The following is a 13,405-nucleotide window of genomic DNA, read 5'->3' on the forward strand; positions in this document are numbered from 1 at the left end:
AAAATGCATGGCTCTTTTGAAATGAATAATCAATCTGATTTGGTGACTTCAGGGTTCACGTGAGTTCAAGACATTTATATCCGTAGTTGTGCACCTGCTACCTAGACAACCACTGTAAGTCACTGAAAGTTAACAGGCAATAGTTGTTGGATTTAGTTATTGGGGTTTCTTTGGAATAGGATAATAGTTTTTTTTTTTTTCAAATTATGTTATTATTGCCGTCTGTGTAACCCGAAAACATATTGACGTTGTTCACGTAGAAAACCGATCAAACACTGGTAATCAGTACTGGCTAGATAACTCTCTTCAAAAAAAGGTATCGGTATTGCACATGTAAAATAAGAAATAACATTTGCTGTGTGTTAGGCAATATTGTAATCTTTACATTTTTCTTTTTGTTGAATTTGATTTCTGAAATGATTGTTTGGAAGACTGTGACAATAACTCATAAAATTGAGTGTTATTTTTTTTCTTTTTCTTTTTTTAAATACGTAAAGTGCAGTCTTCTGTATTCACGCATACTGTATATATCTGTATATGTTTTATTGAGCAACTAAATAACAATAAATATGATGTTAATGGTGGCTATTGTATATCTTTGTGGCTTTGCTGATGTCTTTTTATTTAATATACTGTTTTCCCCCCAAAATAAAATTGGGCTTCCATAATAAGTTGGTGTTTATTTTCATGTCACAAACTGGGCAATTAATTGTTAAAATGATCCATAACCATTAAACACTAAGTTAGTGCTTAATTTAGAAATACTAAAATAACTTATAAATTAATTGGCAGATGATTGGACTACAAGTAAAGTCTTCATAGAAAGACTTGCCTACATAGTCTAGTCAAACCGTGTTGGGGTTCAAAAACTGTTTTAACCAACATGGTTTGCATCCACATTAACACGATTTGTAAAAATGTTCTAAAACCGTGTAGGGCTACTGCTGAAATTAATCTCAGGACCAAGATGCGCTTCAGTAGTTCAAACAAAACCACCTCCAAAACGTGTTTTATAACAACTTTAAAATGTCTGAAATTATTTCAAATCTCTATTGTTTTTACTGACCTGCCTGTGTTTGACTAATCTGAACAGAACACCTGTCATCTGCCGGAAACCACTGAGAGGCTGCAAATTGCAGCTCGAGCTCAAGGTACGGTTCTACATCATGTATGCAAAAAAGAAGGTTGCGAAGAGGCCTTATACTAGGCTTGAAATTAATCTGTATCGAAGCTGTTGACAAGAAAGTAAAGGTCCGACAGGTGTGTGTGTGTAAATTCACCTGACACTTATTTGGGAGTTAACTATGGAACGCCCCACCCCAACTCTCACTATCAGAACATCAGTTGTCATGCGCCACCCATCCCTAGGAATGGAAAACATAAGAAGCATGAAATGTTTACAGTTACATACAGGTGAGTTTAAAAGCTAATAAATACAATATTTATGCACATAGCAGTTTGCAAAAAAAACCATTCTTATTGTCCTTGCTAAACATATTTGCACCTGTGAGATATATTGTAGAAAAAGGTGTATATTTGTAATATGTTTGTAGTTGTCAGTGTATTTGGAAAACAAGGATATTCCAAATACACTGACAACTACAAACACAGGGTATTTATAACGCTTTATTTGAACATTTTCGTTTCCTATTCTCGATTAATTTATGCTACCCATTTATGATTTTAGAGTTGCTTTGTGTATGAACAGAAAACATACATTTTAATTAGATTCTCACCCATTTATTATTATTTTTTTACACGTGAAAAAAACCTTGATGTGAATGTATTGGCTATTGTTCCTGACTCATCCCATACTCTAGTAGTCCATCAAAGCTGTTATAGCAGGAATTACTATGTTCATAGACAAATGTGTGTTTGAAACTAGAATGCAGTAACACAGTAATTAAGGTCTATTGTATTTTAATGATCTATGCAACCTGGACTGAAACGTGATTGGTCTTTCCAGCCATTTCGACCCGTTTGTGATGAGAAACTTGGTACCGGACACAAAGATCTGGACTGGGAAACTGGCTGTTGAAGCCCACAGTGAAATGTACTGCTCATAGCCATGTTTGAGAAGCTCGTTTTCTTCTCAATCGAATCTGATATATACCTGAAAATTTTTTTTCTAAACCACTAAAGGAACAAATGGTAAAACTAATACCATATTTCAGAAACTCCAGCAGCAAAAGAGACATTTGTGCAACACATACATGTAAAGCAAAAGAGAAATTCTCAAAATGTCCCCCACTTTATAAAATATTCCACAAAAGTTTCTGAAAGAGAGAGATGAAACAGTGATGAGAAGTACCTGTACATTTTTTAAAAAATCACCTAATTGATAGCTGTATACATGGTTGCCATTGTGTAGATCATTAAAACAGTGCCCTCTGTTAGGAAAGGGTTAATGGATCCATTGTGGGCGATTGGAGTGTCAACTGTTGTAGCAAGCGCAGACAGCTGGGGCCTCCTCTGCAATGCCAGTATGTGCATGAAGCTATTGGTAATCAATATGTGAGACAAAACCAGCAACCAGTATAGTGTCAAAAGCTGAGAGTAGGGAATTGATCTAATACTTACATTAGCTTCAGAACTTAATTCATAATTACATTGGTCACCTTCTCATGTTTTCGATGCTAAATCGCTTGGATCCTTTTAGACCCAACTTGACAAAGGTTTGAGAAAATTGACTACTAGTAACTGGACAAGCATAGATTGGACGACTGGTTTCCTCCTCTCGTTCCTAAATGTTCTCAAGTAAATAATATGGGAGTATTTCTTATTGCCAGTTTTGTAATCTTGAAATGGTTTTATTCAGAACAAATAAGGTAGGGTTCTTAGTTTTACTTATCAACAGTTTTACATTTACACACAAATTAAATTTTTTTTTAAATCTTTCGGTGATACTTGTGGTTGAAATAAATCTTTTAAATCACAACTACACAATTCCTCTATAGCCTGCCTATAGCTGTTCCTGAATGGGCCTCCTTGACAACCATAGTTGCTAGGGTCCATTGACATTGATGATGTTCCATGATAATGAATGTGGAACATTTTATTTCAGCAAATAGAACAATTACAGATAAGTTCATTCTAGGTTTTTTTTTAAATTATTATTTTAAGAAGTACACTCGATAAGTTATTTGACTGGAACCAGAAGACTGTGACAGCATCTGCTGACTGAACAAAAAAATCACTTTTATTTTTTTTAATTGGCATTCAAAATAATCATATGTGAGGAATCTTATCCAGTATGTAAATCTCTCCTATGCTTGGAATTTCAAGCTAAAGTTAAAAGAAAGCAAGTTTTGTATGTTTAATAGTAGATCAAAGGGATGAATGTGACGCTTTCTTTACATCATATCGTATAGAGCTATGTGTCATGTGTATTGTGATGCAAGAATTTTACTTAATACAGTAGTTCTTAAATGTGTTTTATAGTTGGTATAATTGGCATCATACAAGTAGCCCGTCTGGTCCATGTATCCTTATTCATATCATATCGCAGCCTGAATATTGTGGTACATATTATATTGTGATATTAATGTATAGTAGTTAATACATAGAATCCTTTTGTGATTTATAAAAAGTTATTACATTGTGTGCAGGGCATCTCGTATAATAACAGAAATCATTTTGCACGGTTTGAGCAGGTGAGACTTGTAATAATAATCTCCATACACTCCAGGAATGGGTGTAACAATTCTGGGGAAACAACAACAAAAAAAAAAAAAAGATAACAAGTGTTTTGACAAGCATATTAGTTAATATGTAATAAATTAGCTTGAAGATAACTATAGTAGTTTATTAACTACTTCCAGTAGTGCTTTAAATAAAATAATGCAATATAGCTTAAAATGTATTCCAGCTCCAAAGTTACTGTGCCCAAAATAATACACATTTTTTTCTGAGGTGGTTCCTATTGTAAATGTTGCTAAAATAAACAAAAGCACTTCCAAATTGCAAGTACCATATGATTTATTATATTCGGAACTGTGTCTCCGATTTAGTAGATTCAGAATTTTGTAAGCAGCTCATCGAAGCCCTGTCCACACTACATAGCCAATCTCGAAACCAGACATTACCATGCACTGTATTTTATGTTTACAACTCAGCAAATATGGAGCCTATGCCCATGGAAGATATATCACTTCTTAACATGAACGTTATGGCTTTGTTTCTTAAAAACACAAGCTACATTTAATCATAATATATGCATTTCGTTTTGAACTCCGAAGTTCTCTTTGACCGATTTCATTGCTCCAGATATCAAAGTGCCTGGATTTTGCCATCTGATTACGTCACTCTTGATCCACAATTTTGCAACAAGCCTCAGAAATTGTATACACTACAGCAATATTGATAGTTGTTTTCAACTCCTTCAGGCACCTGTTCTGAGTACTGTATTTGTAATGTCCACGTACCAAAACATATCAGAAAGCATTTTGGGATATTGGAGGATATACAAAAAATCTAGTTTGGTATTACAGAGTCCATACTTCTGACAAATCACACTATCTGATGTGATCTGATTTAGAACCGGATTCGAGACTACCCCGAGGTGGTCATTAACCTTTTTGCATTGAACCCATGAGGGTGACCAATGCGACCTCATGGTTGGTGGATGTCTTCTCTTTCAGGGAACCAAGGTTACTGTAAGTAACCTAATGTTCCCTTTCAATTGAAAAATGACCACTAACAACATTAAGTATGGGAAATGTATACTAGAGCTGTCATAAGGGAAAAGGAACGACAACATACGAGGGACACATCAGAACCGTATAACCGAAGGTTAGTGGTGTGCAACCTCAAGGACCCTCTTGCCTATTGAAGGCAAGGAAGGATCTGCCACATTCAAGTGGTGGAACCTGGAGAATGTATGCAGCATAGCCCAGCTGTATAGTGAGGCCCCTCTGAAGAGGGCCCAATATGTAGCCAACCCAAAACTAGAGTGCGCAGCTACTCTCCCATTTGGGGGTAAGCCAGCACTATGCCACAGAGACTGTGTCCGCAATTTAATGGGTCCATATTACCATAACAGACAAAGAGCTGGTCAGTATGAGCAAAGCTCTTGTCCTATCCACGTAACAACTCAATGCCTGCACTGGCAGAGGAAATTCAATCTCCTATCCTCCTCTGAAGCAAACAGAGGTGGATGGAAAGACTCCAATTTCCCAGACTGTTCATGTGGAAGGCTGTAATCACCATGGGGAGGAAAGCAGAATTTGTAACAGTGACACCCTGCTGCCATCATCCCAAATACTCATACAGGAGCTATGCACCAACAGCACCTACAACTCACTGACCCGCTTAATGGAGGTGATAGCCTAGAGGAAGGCTGTCTTCATAGGCAGATGCTCAACACTATGGAGTGTATAGGCTCAAACAGAGCCTTTGTGGTGAGGGGGCATCCTCCATCATTGTAAGGCCACGGAGCACGTGTGAGACACTGTCAGCCAACAGTGTCTGTCGCATTGGGATGTAAGTGGGACGCATTGAGCCACGCTTGAAGCGGGTGCATAATGCACCCACGGGTGCACTAAGTATCGAGTGCACTGTGTGCACCAGGCACCAAGTGCACTGGGTAGTGTGTGCACCGAGCACCACGTGCACCGAGCACGGAAGTACCACGGGCTGAGCGTGCACTAAGGTACTGAAGCACCAGGGGGAAGTTGAAGCAGCGATGCCTACCCTAACCGTGTATAATTACACACCAGGGGACACACAGGCTGACGCTGCGTCGGGCGAATCTGTGGACGGAGTACAATGCAATAATACAGTAACAAAAATATTACAGGGGAGCATACTGCTGTTGTTGTTGATTTTTTGAAGGCCCGATGCACCGAGGTGGGCAGGCTGGGCAGCCGGTGAGGTCTACTCTACAACGGGTATGGAAAAATACAGGAAACGGCCTGTGATTTTTTAAAAATGATTAGTTTTTTTCACCTAGCTGTTGTACAACCCAGGCAAGCGGGATACCATTTGCATACTGCAGATGTGTCAGGAAGGGTATTTAGTGAACAACAATAACTCGACAACTGGGGTAAGGCAGAGCCTAGCCCTGGTGGAGGATGTGCTCCCACACGAGTGAAAGGCTGTAAAAGATGACAACACTCACTCCTTTAAGTCAGTACTGTACAGGCAGCCAGATGCAGGTTGCTGAAGAATAAAGAAAGAAAAAGGCTAAATTAGGAGTCACTGATTCTGTGAAAGTGGCAAGCCAGCTTTCACCATGAAGGGCACAATACGCTCAAATACCAGCACAGGGGGTCTTACCTTACCATCTTGAGAGGCAAAAAGAAAAATGGCTTCCTCAGTATGGCGGTTTTAATCCCTTGGCAGATGGGACAGAGGGTGTCATCCCAGAAAGGGGCCTATCAGCAGCTCTGGTATAGAGAACTCAGAAAATACCTACCAATAGGCAGGCATATCCCATACCTAATGTTGTTGGTGGTCGTTTTCGAATTGAAAGGGAACAGTATTTAGCATTTTTAAGATAGTTTAAAGGCAACAAATATGGTTTAAAGACACAGTGTGCAGGGCTTACAGGAAACAACGAGGCTCTGACAAGACTAAGTTGTTTAGGGAGACAGTGGAACTACCGTGGGACCTGCAGTCTAAATGTGGAAAACCTCAGAGCTAGCTATTTTAAAATTTCTATTTCTATATATTGTTATAAGATTATCAGTATATATATATATATAAGATTGTCACATATTGATGTGTTGATTTAAAAAATAAATACATTTGATAATGAGTGATGGTTTTACGACATTATTTACTCTGGAGATTGTGTGATAAAGATTTACACATACTATTCCCTCTCTTATAATGACACATCTACAACTATAAACAAGCTCGTAAATGCATGGAAATTCCTCATTTCGGCATACAATGAAATGTGAATGAACCGAGTTTTTAATTATAAAAGTTGTATTCTTTTTGGGAGAGGGGCGGGGGGTTGGTTTGGTCACTCATGATTTTTATTCTCCAAGCTCCATTCTTCAAGCTGTTTCACAGTGGCATTCTTAAAAGAAAAGAAAAAAAAAACCTTGGAATTCTTCCAGACTCTTCCTTTTTTCTTTCAAGAAAACTTTACTGTGTAAATTTGTTCTTTGTGTGTAGCCTTTTGTTTAAATAGCATTGTGTGTTTGCAGTTGGGGGGGGGGGGGGGGATTTTGAGGGAAAGAATTTGAAAAGCCTTGACCTCAGCGAATCTAGATGGAGTACATTAGCAGATTCTTCAGTACATGTATGATTCTCAGATAAGGTGGAAGTGTCCCTGGGGTAGGGCTTTTCATTAACCCCCCACCAGCCTACCCAAACACACAGAGATGTTTTGTTAGTTTCCCCGTGGGACTGAGGCCTAGCCCCGAAGGAGAAAGGTTGCAAGAGATGTGAAAAAAAACAACTGCTGATCTGTCTAAAAACAAGAAGCAGCAAAAATGCCTGTAAGAACAAATACTGTAGTATTCTGCAGTAAAACTGTAACGGGACATATTTATAACTGGACAGAGAGTTATGTTATTTTATGGTTTTCAAATATGTGATTAAAGGGCACACTCTGAAGTACACACTGGTTTAAATGCTTTGGAAATCGGACCCTGCAGTAAGTCTAATTAAACAAGTGTGTGTGTGCCCTGGTAAAACTACAAGAAACCAAGTCAACATTGCAGCGTATACCTTTTACCTTAACATTTGTGACTTTGTGTTTTGAGTGTTTGAGTGGACAGATTCTCTAATATAATGCAAAAACTGCTCTAAACACATACCATGTGATTCTTAGTAATAATATATGTTGTGTGAAGGGTGTCACTTTTTGCCGTGATTGATTTCTTTGAAATGATTTCTAATAAACTGCACTGCTGTTGTGAACTGTTATTTCAGCCAGTTTCTAGTAAGTACTTGGTCATGTGACCTACTCCCTAATCACTACAGGATATTCATAGACAGAATGCTTTAGTGTATAACGAAAGGTGTACAAAATCAAAAGAGGTAATGACGAGGTAATAATGCACTGGTGAGTCTGCACTTAGAGTATTCTGTATAACTATGGTCACCACAGTTCCAAAGGGACATTGTGGAACTAGAGAGTGACCAATGAAGAGCAGCTAGATTCATCCCAGGGCTTAAAGGAACGAGCTCCTAAAATAGGCTGAAAGAACTGACTCTACTTAGATTACAGCAAATAATTAGATGGGGAATGGGGTGGGTGGGGGGGTCATTTTACATCTTTAAAATCTTAAATGGAGTTGACAAAGTTAACCCTAACCAATACTTTAAACATTGCACAGAAAGCAGGACTTGGGAATTAAGTGGAGAGGGAAGGAGACACTTCTTCATACAGTGGTGAGGTTGTAGATTGGGTTATCTAGTTATGTTGTTGATGCTATCCAGCTCATCTGTGTTGTGGGTTTTTGACAGTTGTTTTGCACAGTGCTACACTTTCTAGTGATTATTCAATGTACAGTCTTCTCACATTGTCTTTAGGTGTGTGGAGAGTGATGTGCTAACAGGCAGGCCCTCAAAATTATAACAGCATTACAAGTAGCACATTTTTAATCACATGGGAGGCAATTTACAATACTTTAATTGCAGTTTCTTTGATTGTTATCGCAACTAATTGGCTAACTATTAACAACTAATACAGATACTAGTTGTTTAAAGGAGGAACCAAAGCTGGCACTCTAGGCCTAGGCCTCGTTTTGTCAACGGAGTTTTGACAATGTGACCTTTCAACCTTGCTATCTTTATCTTTCTCTCTATATCTATCTATCTATCTAGAGAAACAGAAAGGGCAGGGCTGGCTGAGTTGAAAGGTCACATTGTCACAACATTTGAATAAATGAGGCAGAGTATTCAGCTGTACTGTTCAATAAATAGAAAAAAGGATAAAAACAATATAACATATTAGGTTCCTTAATATACTGTATATAGCTGCACTTTAGGTTATCCAGATTAAACTGTTATTAACTGTTGATGGTTTGATGGTGAATGTTCTTTAATGTTGGCAGATACTCCTTTTGTTGAAGAAACATCAGAGGACATTCAGCCCATCTTGCTTTTCCAATCCTAAGAAGCTGATTCACCTCAAAACTTGTCAAGTTGTGTCTTAAAGAAACCCAGTGATTTTGTGATGAGTTGCATTACAATGTGTGCATATCGTGTGGGTATTAGTGCAGGGTGTGGTTTCAAGGAAAAGAGAGCTGTGGCTGGGGTAGCTCGATACTGAGGTTTTGCTGAAGACACAACCAGCTGAGATGTATGTAAACAAGATTTATGAGTACACCAGCATTCTGAAAAAGCCTTCAGACCGAGCTGTGTGATTACATTGATTTGGTGTGCGAACAGTCAAAGTAGAAAGCACCAGTAGCTATACCCCTGCTCATGACTTCTACCTGGATAAGTGTATCAGAACAAAGAAACAAGAAGCTCTGAGGAATGCACATCAGTGCCTTATTCTGTATAGTGGGGATGGTTCGTGAGTGTTTGTTTATATTTTAAGTAACAGTTATTTGAGACATGAGAATACATTCCAAAACTTTTTTTGAGACAGTCTGGAAAGGTTAAATGTAAGCTCTATTTAAGTTGTTTATCATGCTTACAATTGGTTTTGGTTTTCTAATTTGTTTCTTCTTTTGTGTGTGAAATTGATTCCTCTTCAATAATTCCACTTTAATAAAAATAAGTAAATATTTGAACAGGTAAAGTGGTCACCAGAATATAAAACCCACTGCCACTGGGAGTACAGGATAAACCCCCCCCCCCCCTTTTTTTACCTTGGTAGTTTGTGGGTGGATGGTAGACATACATAAATTGGACTCATTTAGGACTGTTTAAGGACAGTTTTATGAACTATTATTTGAATAGTGTCATAAACACTAATGCTTTTGAAAATGGGTAGAAACTAAGAAACACTCTCTAAAACAGTATAACATGTTTTCATGAACTGCAAACTTTTCTGAATTCATCAAACTGGAATTTAAGACAAAACATGCCTAAAAACAGTCCTTGTTTTGTGAAAAGGGCCCAAATTGTTAACAAAGGAACTAAAATGAATGGCATTGAAACAGCGATGATGAGCAAAAAATGGCACTAACCATGAACAATCATTTTAAAAAAAACTAAGAATGGCTCTAAAGAAGCTATATATAGCACATACAGAATATATTTTACATATGTAATATACCCTCCCTATGAAAATGTCTATTAATCAGTAACTTAATTAATGTCTTAATAATAATCCATTTGGACTGTGATTCCTGATTCATTGTAGCCTCTGTAACCAATAAATCCTTTGCTTTGCTGGGCTTTGAAGGTGTTTTAAGTTTCCACTTAAAGAGGCAGTCTTATTGCTGCACTAAACTACAGTATAATGCAATATTGTAGGCACAGTGTCTTTTTTACAGCTATGGCCAAAAGTTTTACATCACATAGAATTTTAGGATTGAGACATAATTAAAAAAAAACAAAAACAAAACCAAAAAAGAACCACCTATATGAACATAATTTAGATCTTTTATTTAACATCATGTAATTAAAGAAACTACAAAATTAAATCACAAAAGTCTACCATTAGCCATAACAGAAGGATAGTAAATCATGTCGGATTTTGAAATGTCACATTTTTTAATTTGTCAGTTTTTCTGAAAGTATGTGGAAAACTGCAAAGTGGTATGTAGGTCAATATGTTAACGTAACATTATTCACCAGGTTTAATTTTACTTTATGAAGCAAAATGGGTTAATTCTATAGCGTGATGCAAAAAGAGCTGTATAACTGTACCTCAAAACTAATGTACTGTTTTTCAATACTGCAGCAAAGTTTCTGAATACACAATAAGCCTGAATTAGTACTGCAGTACCATTTTGTAAGGATTAGCTTGGCTACAGTCAACTGGCAAATAATGTTTCAGAAGATATTAATGTATCAAATTGAAATATTCGACTAAATACATTAATATTTTCTTCTAGATGTACACAACTTATATATACAATATAAAAAAAAGATCAAACACAGCATTTATTGCTATATATTTTATATTATTTAAATTTCAAGCAAAGAAAATGATAACATATGCTTGATTTAAAATTCACACACGTTTGGAATACTTTCTCTTAGGTAAGGTAGTCCAAATTTAGAGCAAACCAGGGTCTCTGAAACCAGCCAAATATGTACCGTTTGTTCACATTGAAAAATTGTTTAATGTAAAAGAAAGGACAGACATTTATTTTTCAGTGTAGCAGAGAGATGAAATAAGTTTTGCTATCGGTACTTTGAGAAAGACACTCAGCCCTTGAAACTAAAAGGCCCTAATGCACAAACAGTGCCCCTCTGCATACTCCCTTCCCTCAAACTGCCTCCCCCTCCACTCTGAAGCAGGTGTCCTCGTAAATGTTTCCCTCTATTCAAACAGATACCTATTGTTTTATGTAGGAAATGCCTTTATCTCCTTTGGTCTTTAAGACCCTGTTTGTTTCCCATTCAGCCTGTGCTACTCTCTTCAAGAGGAAGGGGAGGAAGGGGGGGCTCCTGCGAGCTGCTCTGAAAAGAGCCCCAAGGCCCTGGCTTCACTGGCTGGACAGTAGCCCAGGTGCTGAGGCTGGGCTGGGGCGGCAGGGGGGAGGCCCGATGGCCTATTCACATTCACAGGCAGAGATTTCTGGGATTAAGCCCAGGGGATGTGTTTTTTTTTTTTTTTTTTTTGCTTTGTAAAAAAAGAAAGGAAAGGAAAGAAAAAGCTACCCAGCTGGTCAGGCCAAATACATAATCAATAGTATTCGAGAAGAATGAAATGCACATCCAGGCTGCCAAAACGACAGGGGCCCTGCCTGAAATGAGTGCCAAATACCCTCCACAAAAGAGACTCCCTTTTCCCCCAGCCATGGTTACAAACCTTACTTTTCCCCATCTTGTCAACACTTGATGAAAAGTTCCAGATTTAGGTTTTCAGTTCTGTGGGCATTAGAGGGTTCTGAATGGGAGTGTAAGGGCTGCGGGTGGCTTTGTGGTGAGAGTTTTTTTCCCTTTTCTTTGCTCTCCTTTTCAAAAGAGGGGTATTGAAAAGTCATTAAGTGCTGATAATTGGCATAATCAATGGGCCTTTAGGCGTCAGAGTGCGGGCTGTAGGGGAAGGGGAGTTGGGAGGAGAACCTCTCACTTTTGATTTGTGAGCTGACCAGGCCGGTAGTTCCCGTTTCCCTTTTTTGAGTCTTGTTGAGTGACAGCGCAATGAAAGTCTCCTTCTGAAAACACACACAAGAAGTCAGACTCTGGAGTGCCATACTGTCATAGAGCAATAAAACATGTCACAGAGAGTAGGGCTATCTTCTGTGTGAAATACAGCCTGGGGACAGGGCGAGCAGCTGTTAAGGTGATAATTAAGGCATTTTATCTTGATTTGAGCTGTTAAGAAGTATCCTTCTTTGTGATTTATAGCTCAACGATGAAGGCTAGCAGCCTACCCAAAGATTAGGTCGCCAGATCCTGTGGATGGGCCCCAGTAGGCCTGTTTCACAGTGCATAACACGGGCTTCCTTTTTCCCCTCTGTAATGTTTTGGGTTTAATTGGCTGATGCGTAGCAAATTCAATCCAGCTTCCGAATGTCTATCATCCTCCCCCTAACGCACACAGACTGACGCTGCCAGACAGATAAAACCCCTAGAATTACTGATTTTTCACAGTGATACAATGATCGCCTTTGATGGGAATTTGATCTTACATCAGACAAACCAATGATCTCTGAACCACTGCGTTTAATTTTTTAAAAAATATGATACCCAGGTATGACAGGGTGTAGTCACACAGTTGATTAGGGTTGTTTATCTGGTACTTGGCAGTTGATGTGAACTGGAACACATACTGTACTGGTTTCTGCCTACTGTCTTACAATTCCTTTTTTTAAATAGAGCCTTTTATAGTGGACCACCATCACAAAGCACTTTACAAGATATAAGACTAGGGTGTGTGAACTATGCATCAGCTGCTGAGTCACTTACAACAATGTCCTGCAAGATGGAGCACAAGGAGGTTAAGTGACTTGCTTGAATTGGATTTGAATTGGGGACTTCCTGGTTACAAGCCCATTTCTTTAACCACTGGACCACACAGCCTCCTGGTTGACTGTCCTCCTAGTAGCATCGACAGCATTGACGTTCACCACTATAGAGGACCATATGGCCTCTGGCAACATAACTGATGTTGGCTGAGGCTTTTCCAAATAACTCAATTTTATGCTGAGTGACCTCAGCCATAAGGACTCTCAGCGCCTCAGACAACTTTTCTTTTCCGCTGCCGTTCCGCTGACATATTTTTTGGTTTGGTTTGATTTTCGTGCTCCACAACTCTCATAAAGCACCTGTTGCTCTCTGCACTAACTAACCTGACCTCTGGGTTGTAAGTGCG

Source organism: Polyodon spathula, chromosome 25 (genome assembly GCF_017654505.1).
Source record: "Polyodon spathula isolate WHYD16114869_AA chromosome 25, ASM1765450v1, whole genome shotgun sequence".
NCBI lineage: Eukaryota > Metazoa > Chordata > Actinopteri > Acipenseriformes > Polyodontidae > Polyodon > Polyodon spathula.